General features: G+C 39.9%; 1 long non-coding RNA gene across 1 annotated transcript in view; it reads right to left on the bottom strand.

The window, feature by feature from the left end:
- Positions 1–1347: 1347 nt before the first annotated feature.
- LOC139004826 (uncharacterized) overlaps positions 1348–14409 on the bottom strand; it is a 78000-nt gene continuing 64938 nt past the window's right edge. Inside the window, exons 2-3 of the long non-coding RNA XR_011470604.1 lie at positions 3476–3602; positions 1348–2556 (exon numbers count right to left, since the gene is read on the bottom strand). This is a non-coding gene — a long non-coding RNA (uncharacterized lncRNA). The remainder of the gene's footprint in view (positions 2557–3475; positions 3603–14409) is intronic.

Consider the following 14409-nt stretch of genomic DNA (forward strand, 5'->3'; position numbering starts at 1 on the left):
GTTCTGTAGGGATGTGCTTACAGTAGAGCCCGCTGCTCAGGAGGAGTGTGTGTGGGAAGAATAAATACCCGTTGCACAATGCCTGGCATCTCTTGCTTGCGTGCTTCACCAAACTGATAAAAGGGTGTCTCTAGTCAGAGATGGTTTCTGGTGGCTCTTTGTCTACTAAAATAACTATAGCTTTGCACTGATTATAAATAAGACAACTAGCTATCAACGTCTTTTTCTCTTTTTTGAGTGTGGTGTGGAAGTTTTTCTACTTAATTCAAGAATCACTGTTGGATGCTCCCTTTGATGTGTGCTAGAGGCCTCCTCATGGGGCAATATAATCACAGATAAAATTTCTGTTTTAGTGCCTGAAGACTGGAAACTATATTGGAGAGCATGATTACTCCTCAAAATGTTTACCCAGTAAATGTAAGATTTTTAAAAATATATTATTTTTGTTTTTTTTGAGGACACTGAAATGCAAAATTTTTCAGAACAGTAGAATGAAACATTGATAAAATAAAAGCCATGCAAATATTAGCTTAAATCTAGGCTTTGGGGTCACCGTATGTATCAGACATAATATTTAAAAAACAAAGTTATGTTTTTTAATCTTTTTTCAGGTAATCATAAAATTATGCAATGAGGATTTTAAATCCAGTTGAAACACTTTGCATAATGCTATTATGCATTAAATATCTTCACCTGGTACTAAGAACTTAATTCAGGAAGATGCAACTTTCAATCTTGACATTCTCAGAAGAATGTTTTTCTATCAATATTTTATGCATATTTTCACTACAAACATGATCCATTATAATCTACTTTAACTTTAATTTTGGAAATAACATTTGCATAAGGTAATGGCCCAATTTCAAGATTCCAATAAAAGGCTAGAGCAGGGGTGGGCAAACTTTTTGACTCGAGGGCCACAATGGGTTCTTAAACTGGACCGGAGGGCCAGAACAAAAGCATGGATGGAGTGTTTGTGTGAACTAATATAAATTCAAAGTAAACATCATTACATAAAAGGGTATGGTCTTTTTTTTTTTTAGTTTTATTCATTTCAAATGGGCCGGATCTGGCCTGCGGGCCGTAGTTTGCCCAGGCTGGGCTAGAGCAATAAACTATCAGGGAGTGGAGAGTTATCTATATAATGAAGAGCCAGGGTTGTAACAATGGAAGGCTGGACCAGACCAGAGGTCAGTGCTGGGTTGCCGTGGTGACCCAGCACTGACTGGGGCGCTGAGGGCACCCAGACCCAGCACTGACTGCCTAGTTGGCTGCAGATAAGGCCCAGAGAGAGGCCTGCAGAGAGGGGGGCGGGGGGTGGGCAGGGTCTGATCCATAAGCCTTTGTGGTAGCCATTGATCAGAATTTGCCTCTCTTTCTCTCCCTGGCTGGAAAACAGCCACACCTCCATTTCTCTCCAGGCCTCCACTGGGGCTGCTAATCAGCACTGCCTTTCTGATAAGGCCCTGTTGATAGGCCCAGAGACACTGACTGGCATAGAAACTGACCAATCAGAACCAAATCTGGGTCAGCTGTGAGGAGCCAATGGCTGCCTAGGAGGTGGAGCTTTTGACACTGACTGGCATAGAAACTACTGACCAATTAGAACCAAATCTGGGTCAACTGTGAGGAGCCAATGGCTGTCTAGGAGGCAGAGCTTTTGATGCTGACTGGCATAGAAACTGACCAATCAGAACCAAATTGGCCAGCAGAGGAGGGCAGTTGGGAGCGATCAGGCTGGCAGGGGAGGGCAGTTAGGGGTGAACAGGCAGGCAGAAGCAGTTGGAAGTGCGATCAGGCCAGCAGGGGGAGATGTTGGGGGCTCGATCAGGCAGGCAGGCAGAGAGGTTAGGTGTGATCAGGCAGGCAGGCAGAAGGGTTAGGGGCAATCAGGAAGGCAGAGGGGTTAGGGGCAATCAGGCAGGCAGGCAGGTTAGTGGTTAGGAGCCAGAGGTCCCAGATTGTGAGGGGGTGTCCGACCGCTGGACATCCCCTGAGGGGTTCCCGATTAAAGTGGGTGCAGGCTGGGCTGAGGGAGCCCCCCCTCCATGCATGAATTTCGTGCACTGGGCCTCTAGTATTGAGAATAAATAAACCACTTTGTGAAATGTTTTCATACCTGCTGATTTTGGGATTTCCTAGCAGGGTCTATCCTTTTCCTTCATCCTCACACTGGATGGTCAGATCAAGCTATCCTTAGTGATTTCAGTATTATTCAGAAGGAAGAGGAGGCTGCCTCTCTGGTGAGGAAGAAGATCAGTCTTGATTGTGGGGGTGGGCAGGTGATTTTGTGATAAACCAACAAAATCATCCTAACCTCCTTCCCCAGTGTTGTGTAGCTCTTAATTGATTTACTTTCTATTAATAACTACATAATGAGCCGAGACAGCATGATTCTGTGGTTGAGCTTTGAGCTATAAACTAGGAGGTCATGATTCCATTCCTGGTCGGGGCATATGCCCGGGTTGCAGGCTCGATCCTCAGTGTGAGACGTGCAGAAGGCAGCCAATCAATGATTCTCTTCCATCATTGATGTTTCTATCTCTCATTCCCTCTCTGAAATAAATAAAAATATATTTTAAAGATAATGATATATTCTGACATTTATTGAACATTTATGATGTGCCAGATACTGTGGCAAAAACTTTATTTCATTTAATTCTCATAATATCTCTATGAAGCAGGTAGTCTTCACCCCCTTTTGCAAATGAGTAAGTTGAAATCTTAACTAAGTTCTTCAATTTGGGTATTGTCCGAGCTACAGCTCAAAGCAAAGCCTAGACCAGTGATGGCGAACCTATGACATGCGTGTCAGAGGTGACACGCGAATTCATTTTTTTGGTTGATTTTTCTTTGTTAAATGTCATTTAAATATATAAAATAAATATCAAAAATATAAATCTTTGTTTTACTATGGTTGCAAATATCAAAAAATTTCTATATGTGACATGGCACCAGAGTTAAGTTAGGGTTTTTCAAAATGCTGACACGCCGAGCTCAAAAGGTTTGCCATCACTGGCCTAGACAATATACAACTATATAATCTGGATTATCATTACTCCACTCTCTTACCTTGTTTGCCTTACTTTCGCATTATGTACATCTTAAAGAAGTTGTTTATTTTGAAAAGATTTAATGTACATTTATATCTAGTAATGCAATAGTGAGAAAAACATTTTTAAAATGAATGTGGCTGTGCATCTAAACAAAGATCAATTAATTTAATCACTGCACTGAAGATACTCCTCAATATTGGTAATAACATTACAATATTTCACATACAATATATGTACCCCAAAGAAAACTTATTTGCTTATTACATTTAAAATTTTATTTTATTTTCCAAGAATATTTTTAAGTAATGATGCGAATTGGTAATTTTTAGTCAGACATTGTAAAGGTCAAAACAGACTGATGTACAAACTTAGAATCAAATGATCTGTACAAAGAGGTCACAGGTAAATTGATGTATTACCTTCTTAGTGTGTTGTCATTTTGTTGTATTCACTTTGCTGGTCTTCTGTTGAGGATTTGAGGATCTATATTCATGAGAAATACAGGCCTTCCTAAGGGCAATGTTAACCTGAGGTAGTATCCCATCTCTGGAAGAGTTTGAGAAAAATAGGTACAGTGTTAAATCTTTGAATGTGTGGTAGAACTTACCGGTGAAGCCATCTGGTCCTGCACTTTTGTTTTTTGGGAAGTTTTTGATTGTTGTATAAATTTCCTTCCTGTCAGTTTATCCAGCTTTTCCTGTTCTGCATGGTTGTCTATATTTCTAATAACTTGTCCATCCCTCCCTCCCAGGTTATCAAATTTGGTGGTGTAGTGTTTCACCGTGTTCTTACAAGATCCTTTGTATATCTGTGATGTCCGTTGTAACTGCTCCTCTTTCATTTCTGATTTTATTTGAGTCTTTTTTCTGCTTTTCTCTGGTGAGTCTAACAAAGGGTTTGTTAATGTTATTTATCTTTACAAAGAACAAGCTCTTTGTTTTATTAATGTTTTTCTATTGCCTTTTTCTATTTCATTTAATTATGCTCTAAGTTTTAGTATTTCCTTCTACTGACTTTGGGCTGTGTTCTTTCTTTTATATTTCTTTAAGGTAAACTGTTAGATTATTTATATGAAGCATTTCTTGTTTCTTGAGGTGGGCCTGTGATAATATAAATATAACATATTTAAAAGAGCCTCATGCTCTATGATTCCACTTATTAAAAAGTCTAAGAAATACAAACTCTACTGACAAAAATAAAACTAGTGTTTTGCCTGGGAATGGAAGAGATTGGCAGAGAGGGATGGGAGGAAGGGATTATACAAAAAGAACTTTGGAAGTGATAGAAGTTTAGTATCCTGATTGGAATGATGGTTTCATATGCCAAAAAGTGTTAAATTTACAATAACATAAATATATAGTGAGATGCTGCTACATATCTATTATAATAGCTAAACTTTTTAAAACTTAGAACTAATTGTTGGTGAAGATTTGGAGTAACTGGAATGCTAGACATTTTTGGTAGGAAACAGTGTTTTCTAAGGTGAAATGTGTATATTCTATATGATTCAGCTATTCCATTCTTCAATTTTTATGCATGAGGTGTTAGAACAAAAAGTATTGTTCGTACGTGTTCATAGCTGCCTTATTCGTAAGATCACAAACCTGAGAACAACGCAAATGTTCATTAATTGTGAATGGATAAACAAATTGGGTTCTATCCACACATTATATATGTCCCTCAGCAGTAAATACATACAGACTACAGGTACAGTAATGCTGCAAAGGTGGTATAACTCATTTCTAGTAAGTTCTACAACAGGCAGAGCTGTTTTAGTGATGGAAAGCATATCAAAATTGACTACAAAAGTGCATATTTCTAAGAATTTTTTTAAAGGATGGAAATTTTATTGGTGGTTGCACACATTTGTCAAAATTCATCAAACTGTAAACCTAAAATTGACACGCTTTATTGCCGATAAATTATTTCTCATGATAGTTGATTTAAACACGAAAGTACCAGGTTTCTAAGAAGCTAAGTCTTAAAACATTGACATGACATTTTCTATGATAACATAATATAAACTCATATAAAATGTTGCTAGCATTTAGTTCCTCCAAACTGAAATTCAGTCAGATCTACAATTAAGGCCATAAAATATTCTTTTTAAAAAATTATGTAATTAAAGAAGAAGGCACAGTTCTATCTATGTAATGCCAAAATTCCAGCCACAGTCAATTCACATAGACACAAACTTATTGGACTTCATGCCCTTTTGCAAGGTTACATTCAATAAAGCCATTGGAAAGATCAATTGGGAGTTACTTTTCTTAATGCAATTGTGGAATTTATCATTTTACCACGTTAGACCTAAATTGGTTCTGCATAACAGTACAAAAGTTACTCTTGATTGCTGGTAGGATATGTCACCTTCCAGTGGAAATGCAGCATATGTTCTATATAGTGTATATGTGGCTATAACAAAGGCCTACATAGTCAGAACTTGTGCTTTCACTTAGAATTCAGAAGTTTTGCTTGTATCTCAGCAACGGATACTCTCATTTCCTTGTACCCCAGGGATGTCCCATGGAGCTAGCCGAGTTAACTCGCTGAGTGCGCCTCTAACACCAATGCTCTCCGCTTTCTTCCAGACTTCACATGCTACTCCCCAAACACTCTCCCCGCTCCAGCCCCTGGCACTATTGCACTATTTCCAGGGCTCTAAGACATTTAGACTGCCATATATCTATAATTATAAAAGTGTAATATGCTAATTAGACCGGACGTCCTTCTGGACTAAGCCAGGGCTGCAGCCACCATGGCTTCAAGGGAGGAATCCAGGCAGTTGCCTGCAGCTGTGAAGGCTTACTCTTGCATGAATTTCATGCATTGGGCCTCTAGTATAATGATAAAAAAGACTTTTACTTTACTTTCCCAGACTATTTTCCTCATCTTGTTTATTGTCCTCATAAGACAGAACTATATGCATCAAATATTGTGTATATTTTTATGGCTCACAATAGTCTAAGTTCTTTGAAAGCATACTGCTCCTATTATTTTCCCATTGCTTTCTATTTAGTGCTCGTATAAAGAGGTGATCATGAAGTACTAGCTGCACTGACGCCAGCATGAATACGTGGGTGGATGGATGCATCTGCCTAGTCAGATAGGAGTTGTAGGGGAAGTGGTTGTCAGAAGCTGACCAACCTGCAGATCAAGTTTCTGTTTCCCAACCTTGGTGTTAGCCCAGGAAAGTGAGAAATCAGAATTTCTCCACTGAAGCAGAAGGAAAAAATAAAAGTCAAGCCATTGGTTTAGAAAATGAGTGATACATCTTTGCTAAAGCATAGCTTGTTATCTACTTTTATGAAGATAAAGGAGTTACAATTTAAAAAACAAAGCAAATAACTAATTATTGCCAGTTCTACTGTCCAAATACATTGGTTATTTCTATTAATTTATGGTAGCTTATCACCCAGCCAATCAAACACTTATTCTTATCCTACTTTCAATCCTCTATGTCCTTGCCAAATTATTGTAATCATGTTTGGTTTCACCAAATGTAGGTACCAAATCCAGCCCAGTATCCAAAGTCCTCCATCTAAAATCTTTGTTCAAATTCAGCCCCAAGTGAAGGGGGTTGAGCAAGGAAGGAGAGGGGAAACTTGTGAAGGAATCCATTTGCTTCTTTTGCTTCTGTGACAAGGGGTGGACTTATTTATCTTCTCTGGCTCTGCTGTCTGAAGTTAGAGCAAGAGGAATTAGACTTTCCGTGTTGGTGCAGCAGGATAATTTAGCACGTCAGAAGGCAGCTCACTCTCATTTGCTTTCTCTGCTCCTGTTGGACAGCCTGATAAACTTTTTAGAATTTAAATAAGGAACTAAACTCAAGAGTAAACTAGCTTTGGCTTCATGGATTTGAAACTGGGGAAGCATTCCCCTCAGGTTGATTTGTACAGAGGGTTAGGATTGAGTGGAGGACTTTGGTAACATTTTTACTGGGGGGGGGGGGGGATGGCGGAAGACTAACATATTGGGGTCCCCTGAAAGAGAAGCTTCACCACAGGACATGACTGGAGTTTTACAGTGAAGGTCAAGCTCTTATTTTCATCTGTCAGCAATCAAGACAGTTTGTCTGGCTCGTGTTGCTCAGTGGTTTAGCATTGACCCATGAACCAGGAGGTCATGATGATTCCTGGTCAGGGCACATGCCTGGGTTGCAGACTCTAGACTCTTTCCCCAATAGGGGCATGCAGAAGGCAGCCAATCAATGATTCTCTCTCATCAATGTTTCTCTCTCTCTCCCTTCCTCTGAAATCAATATTTTTTAAAAATTAAAAAAGACAATTCTGTAACATAATAATTTTATCTACACTAATAAAAAACAAACATGCAAATTGACCATACCTTCGCTACACCTTAAGCCATGCCCACCAGCTAATCAGAGCGACTATATGCAAATTAACCTAACCAAGATGGCGACCAGCAACCACGGAGCTGGAGCAAGCAGGAGGCTTGGGTTCCCCTGGAGATGAAGGAAGCCAAGCTTCCCTCCCACCCACCCTGGCCGGCTCTGAGCTCCTCTCAAGGCTACAAAGTTTCAATTATAGAAGGTAAATAAATCCCAGAAAAAAAAAGAAAAAAAGGAGAGGCTGGGAGCTTTCATCACCAGGGGTCTTGGCCAGCCTGAAAATGGCCCTCAGTCCCTCACCCAGACTGGCCAAGCACCCCAGTGGGGACCCTCCACCCTAAAGGGGGTGTGGCCAGCCTGAAAACAGCCATTAGCCCCTCACCCAGGCTGGCCAAACCTCCATGGGGTGAGGGTCCCCACTGGGGGGTCTTGACCAGCCTGCAAACAGGCATCAGCCCCTCACACAGGCTGGCCAGGCACCCCAGTGGGGACCCCCACCCTGAAGGGGGTGTGACCAGCTGCAAACAGCCATTCAGCCCCTCACCCAGGCTGGCCAGGCACCCCAGCGGGACCCCCACCCTGATCCAGGACACCCTTCAGAGCAAACCAGCCGGCCCCCACCCATGCTCCAGGCCTCTATCCTATAAAATAAAAGGGTAATATGCAAATTGACCCTAACAGCAGAAAGACTGGGAATGACTGGTCGCTATGACACACACTGACAACCAAGGGGCAGATGCTCAGCTCAATGCAGGAGCTGTCCCCTGGAGGTCAGTGTGCTCCCACAATGGGAGCTTTGCTCAGCCACAAGGCAGGCTGATGGCTGCCAGCACAGTGGTGGTAGTGGGAGCCTCTCCTGCCTCCTCAGCAGCTAAGGATGTCCGACTGCAGCTTAGGTCTGCTCCCTGCTGGTAAGTGGACATCCCCTGAGGGCTCCCAGGCTGCCAGAGGGATATCTGACTGCCATCTTGGGCCCAATCCCCCAGGGAGTGGGCCTAAGCCAGCAGGTGGACATTGTCCGAGGGGTCCCAGACTGCAAGAGGCTGGGCATAGGCCGGGCTGAGGGACCTCCCCCCCAAGTGCACAAATTTTTGTGCACTGGGCCTCTACTTAAATAATAAAGGGAAATGCTTGATCTATTATCACCATATGTAGCTAATTCTTTTCTGATTTTGTTCCACCCATTTTTATATTTTATAAATTTATCTATAAGTATATTTTTCTGAGGAATATATGGATATTGCAACCAATCCTGTGTGCGTTTTGTTGAGGTATTAGCACACTGATATCAGGGCAATATCATTTTCCTCTAAGAAGAAACCTTTGATTAGGTCTCACATGAGTAATAAGAACTCTCTAATTTTATATTAATATTCATAAAAAGTAATGTCATTCTTATTTGAGATTTTCTCCACATTATTCAAACAACATTAGAGGAAGTATCCTGAGAATTATATTTATAAAGAACATGTCAGTTCAGCCTGAAAATAAAAATTAATAACTAGTGTACAGATTTCAATATCTTTTTGGTCTACTATTTGAAGATGATTGGGAAATATTTCCATTGAAGCTTTAATGTAATTATAACTTTTGTTAAAATTACTTTCCTCTAATAGTCATTTTAGGAATTGTCAATGTATGATATAACAACTTATGAATTTTGCTAATTTCCATTTAACTTTCCTTTTCAAATAAAAAATTGATATTACCACTGTATCTATTTGTAAAAGATAACGTAAGGCTATAAACTTTCCCCAGCAAACAACAGCTATCTTCATATTCTTTTCCATAAATAAATTTAAAAGTTTGCTCAGATAGTTTTTCAACAAATGCCAAATTCTAATTGCTATAAAAAGGAAAATTACTTCAGAGGGTTTTCCAGATTTTGTATGACTTGTAGTTATCCATAATAAAAAGCATTTGTCATGTTACTTATGTACAATGACCAAATAATGACACTTGAGTGGAATCTTCAATCAGAAATAAATTTCTATAAGAATGAGATAAGGATATAAACATTAATTTTGCTATCTTTCCTTTTATCCTTCCTCTTTTCACTGTTTTGTGTGTCTTTATTTGTCCTGTTCTAACACTCAATGCAGATGTTTAAATTCAAGTTAAGAGGCTGCCCTTCCGATATTTTAGAATAATGCAGAATCTCAGATGCTTAATTCGGCATGGTGTTATATCACAAATTGAATTTAACTGAGTTATAATGGTGCTTAGTATGGAAGCTGAAGGTAAACATGCCAGTGTGTTAACACTGAGATGAACCCTCCCTGTAAAATGCACTACTATGTAGAAATAACTTTTATAATAGTAAGTATGGTGTACAGCAGCTAGAATGGGAAAAGGAAAGGACAATAGGAATGACAATTTCTGAATTCATACACAGAAACAGTGGAAATGTGGGTCCCAAAGGACCAAGGTCACTGGAAGATGTACTTACATATATACAGATACACACACACACACACACACACACGTACATGAGTTAGTATATACAGTCATGAGCTGCATGATGACGAAAAGTCAGTGACAGACCCACCTACAACAGTGGTGCCTGCAATTTATAATGAAAGTGAACAACTCCTATCATCTAGTGAAGGTGTAGCTATTGTAACGTCATTACAATGTACTTGAGACATTTAGAAAGGAAGGCAGGGAATTTCTGTTATCCCTAATAAATAAATGCTGGCCATTTTATTATTTTTGTCAATGACATCTGACTTTTAAGAATATAATTTAACAAAACAGCCAGACAGGCCACAGAGATAAAACCAAGATTTCCTTATGAGGTATAATTTTCAAAGTTATAGTTTCCTTTTGATCCAAGATAGATTAGATTATCTCTCTCCCTCAAAGCTCCTGACATTTTACTCATGAGCTGAAGCCACCCCCCAGAGCTAATGCCTTACCTGGATGTGATTCACTTAGACTGGTAAAGCTTTAAGACAAATACTTTTAGGGTACAGCTTAGTTTTCTTCACTGTTTATTCCAAAGTGACCAGTTGAAGTAGTTGCTCTGGAACTGTATATAATAAAAGGCTAATATACAAATAGACCGAATTGCGGAAGAACCCAACTGTTCACTCTGACATGCGCACTGACCACCAGGGGGCGCACGCAGAACATGGTGGGCATTGGCCACAGTTGGATGGTGGAGCAGGTGAGTGGGGGCACCAGACCAAGGCAGGGTGCTAGTTGCTGTCATCGGGGCAAGCCTCTGGTGGTTACTGAAAATTCTTTGCTCCCGTGTGCCACGCCCTGATTGCTCAGTGCCATCAACAGGTGCAAGCAGCAGCTGTTGGCCCTGATCGCCCCTCAGCACTTCTCCACCTCCCCCTGCTCCTGAGGGGCAATCGGGGCAGCAGCTGCCACTCACACCCACTGATGGCACTGCCCCCACTTGCACCCACTGCAGGTGCTGGCCCCAATTGCTCTGCAATGGGAAGGGCTGGGCTGGGGTGTGGAGGATGGGCCAAGACTCACCCCTGTGCCCACCACAGCCTCACAGCCCACAGTTCCTTTCAAGGAGCACGGATTCATGCACTGGGCCCCTAGAATGTATATAAATGTTTCAGTACAAGCTAACTCATTCTTAATGTTAATGTATTTCAAGTGTTTGTGCATAGTCAACACGGCAATTGAAATTCGTTTGAAAGCATAAACAGGTCACTGCTTCTAAATGTAGAGTTTATGAATATGTAAATGTGAATCTAAATCATAGCATAGAGTTCTTTGAGATATTTAATTATCTGCAGTGAAAGTTATGAGACATTATCATTTGTAAGGAAAAATGACAGTTTGTAATAAAAAGAATGAATGCTAAGGATATATTTAAGAACTAAATAAAACACAGTAAAATGGATGTGGAAATATTGAAGGGCTGGGGAGAAATAGATTACATTTAGCTTGGATTCTGACACTAACTACCTGCATGCCTTTAACTTCTGCTTTTTGCTTGATTAGCTGTTAATTAGCTATACAAATACATGTCTTACCTTCTTCTAATATTTTTTGATGACAAAAAGAAAAACAGATATAGATTATTTTAAGAGCTTTATTCTCCTGATGCTAGAACTATTTAAGTAGTTTAATAGCCACGACGACATCTATAATGATAAGCAAGGACTTAAAACAGGATTTCACCATGATGCAACAACAACTTACACATGACGGAATAGTTTGCCATTTACTGTTCTGGGAAAGAAGAAGGAAACTTAGTTTAGCAACTCATTGTCATGGAAAGGGAGAAAAAGGAGAGAATCACTAAACTTTTTTAAAGAGAGTGGGAGAAGGACCCATGAATGTCTGCCTTCTATTTTCCCTTGAATTATAAGTGAATGCTCAAGTGTCTGGTTTAGGGGAAAAAAAGTATTTTTATTTATTTCAGAGAGGAAGGGAGAAGGAGAGAGACATAGAAGCATCAGTGATGACAGAGAATCATTGATTGGCTGCCTCTTGCACGCCCCCTACTGGGGATGGAGCCTGCAACCTGGGCATGTGCTGTGACCTCCTGGTTCATGGGTCGATGCTCAACCACTGAGCTTACTGGCCAGGCTCAGGGTCTGTTTTTGTTGGGGGAAAGCTTTTGTGTTTTTTTTAGACTGAGTGGGCAAACCATTTTGGACGTGGCGGATACAGTGTCCTTCCCAGCACTTCTCGGCTGCCTGCAGGAACGCTCTCCCTCGATTTTGTTCATTGGCAGCAGCAACGGCTGGTTTTCCTCCCTGTGAAGGGACTGTCACCATCCCCTGCCCGTCCCAGCTGATGAGGGTGTCTATTATTTATGATTGTTAGATTACACTCATCCCTCAGGTCTTGGGCAGGCACACGAAAACAAGTCAGCACATCAATCTTTTCCTCCCTGGTTTCCGGTCTACGGATTCACACCTGCCCCTTTCCCGTAACTATTAGGGAGAAAAAGTGTATCCGCAGATGGTCCTTGTACCATGAAGGAAAAGTAAAGCAAAATTTAGAAGAATGACAATCTACAGATAATTTCATAATCTTGCTTATGTTGTTGGAAAAAGAAGAAAGCAATGGCACTGGCATTCTACTGCTGCGGGTCCTCATTTTCAGTGCTTGGTTCTTACTGCATGTCTTCTAGATGCAAATACTCGGTGCTATAAATATCAAGTGGACAATTTATAGGTTCAAATTGTTACAAATACAGATCAAGAAAATTATTTTTGATACCTTAAAGAAGCAAATAGTTTTTTTGTAAAATAGTAACTGTAACAGATATTTTTGAAATTGGGGAAGGGGCTAAAACTCAGGTCTTTCCCAAAGTAAATGCATTGGCATGTTTCAAAGCAAATGTCAAAGTGTCCTTCCCACTTACATGGCTGTTACAAAGCCTAAAGTCTGTCTACAGTCACACCCACACGGGATAGTCATCCTGATATTTAGTGAAGCTTAGTGTTGATTGCACCAAAAACTGCAGCTTTAACGAAATGACTGACTTTTTAATATAAGAAATAAAAACTAAGTTCAGTAAGTTTGCAGTGTGATAACATGAGTCAACCCGAGGCCAGGGCTTTCTTTGAGGGTACTATTTAAAAGGCCACCGTACATGAATGAAGAGTGAAAGTCGTAAGGGGAAGGCCCTGAGAAGAGGGCATCATTTCTGGACTAAAGATAGATTTTTAATACGTGCCCTCTGACATGCCATCACCTCAATTTCAGGCAGCATCTGTGCTTAAATTGTGCCAGGCAGATACAGAGCTCTAGAGAGAAAATAAAAGCTGAAAGATGAAAAAAATTAATTTCAAGATGGTTAAGTCAGTGCTATAATTATGTGGAAACACTACCACATATTCTGTTAATATCCTCAATGTGTCAACTACCTATAGTTTCCCTCCTTTCAATGGTCTATATGGAATATGACCAAGGTTAGCGTGAAACTAAAGCAACTATTCGTTATAAGTAATAATAGAAAAGTTATTTAAGTTTTCATTATGTTTAGATTCTACTGCAGTGAATGGCATCTAAATCTACTTACTTAAATTATTACAAGGATTTTAAAGTCCAAAATTTGTTTCAAGTATCAATTTATTTCTCAATCCTTATTCATATATATCTAGATCTACATCTATGCTGACATCTATATCTATAATCCTATCCATACTTATTATATCCCTATATTTATTAATATGCATATCAACCTATCTACCTTACTGAAATCCAATTTACTTTTTTAAAATATATGTTTCCTTCAAGATCATGCCAATGTGTTTAGTAAAACATATTCTCTGGAATCAGTGTCAAGGGTAGTGAATAACTATTCTAAATGATCATAGAAGGACTTTAGGAAAGCATCAATCTACCCCTGAAGTAGGTATTCTCATTTTATCAGGTTCATGTCAACCTGTTTTTTAAAAACTTGAGAGCAAGCTTGTAGACAGGTTTCTGACATTCCAGAACACTCTGTGTGCAGTGCTTGCGAACCTCGCCTGTGCATGACCCACGCGTGGGCCAAATGGAACTCTTCCATCACAGTGCTGAGAAGGGGCTTCTTCAGAAAGCCACACAATTCATACTGTAATTGTGAAGTGCAGTCAGTACATTTTGATGTGGGTCTTATGTTCTTTCCACACCAAATCCTCAAATCAGTAGTCAAAACAACAGTTCTCTCTCTCTTTCGCCACAATTAATGATGGTCTTTTTAAAATTGGCTTTTCCCCTTGCCTGTACTACCAATGCATTATTTTGAAAGCCTTTCAACCTAACCAATGACAGTTTTGGTAATCTGCAAGGGTTGGCCTTTGTCTTCTGTTTTTATATGTACTGTGCCCTCAGGAGCACTTACTGTTCTTGAAGTAATGACTTCAAAACGTTTGTTTTCATTCTTGTCCTCCTGTTTGTGTTACGGTGCTGGGTTTAAGAGCAGGGATTTTGATGTAACTGGATGTTGCAAGCAATGGCCATATTCTATATTGCACCAACAATTTTGTAAAGGGTAAGCACATTTTGTACTGAATCAGTTGGGTTTTTTTT

Source organism: Myotis yumanensis, unplaced genomic scaffold, assembly GCF_028538775.1.
Source record: "Myotis yumanensis isolate MYYU_CA2020_CCGP unplaced genomic scaffold, mMyoYum1.0.hap1 SCAF_3, whole genome shotgun sequence".
In the NCBI taxonomy this organism is placed as follows: Eukaryota; Metazoa; Chordata; class Mammalia; order Chiroptera; family Vespertilionidae; genus Myotis; species Myotis yumanensis.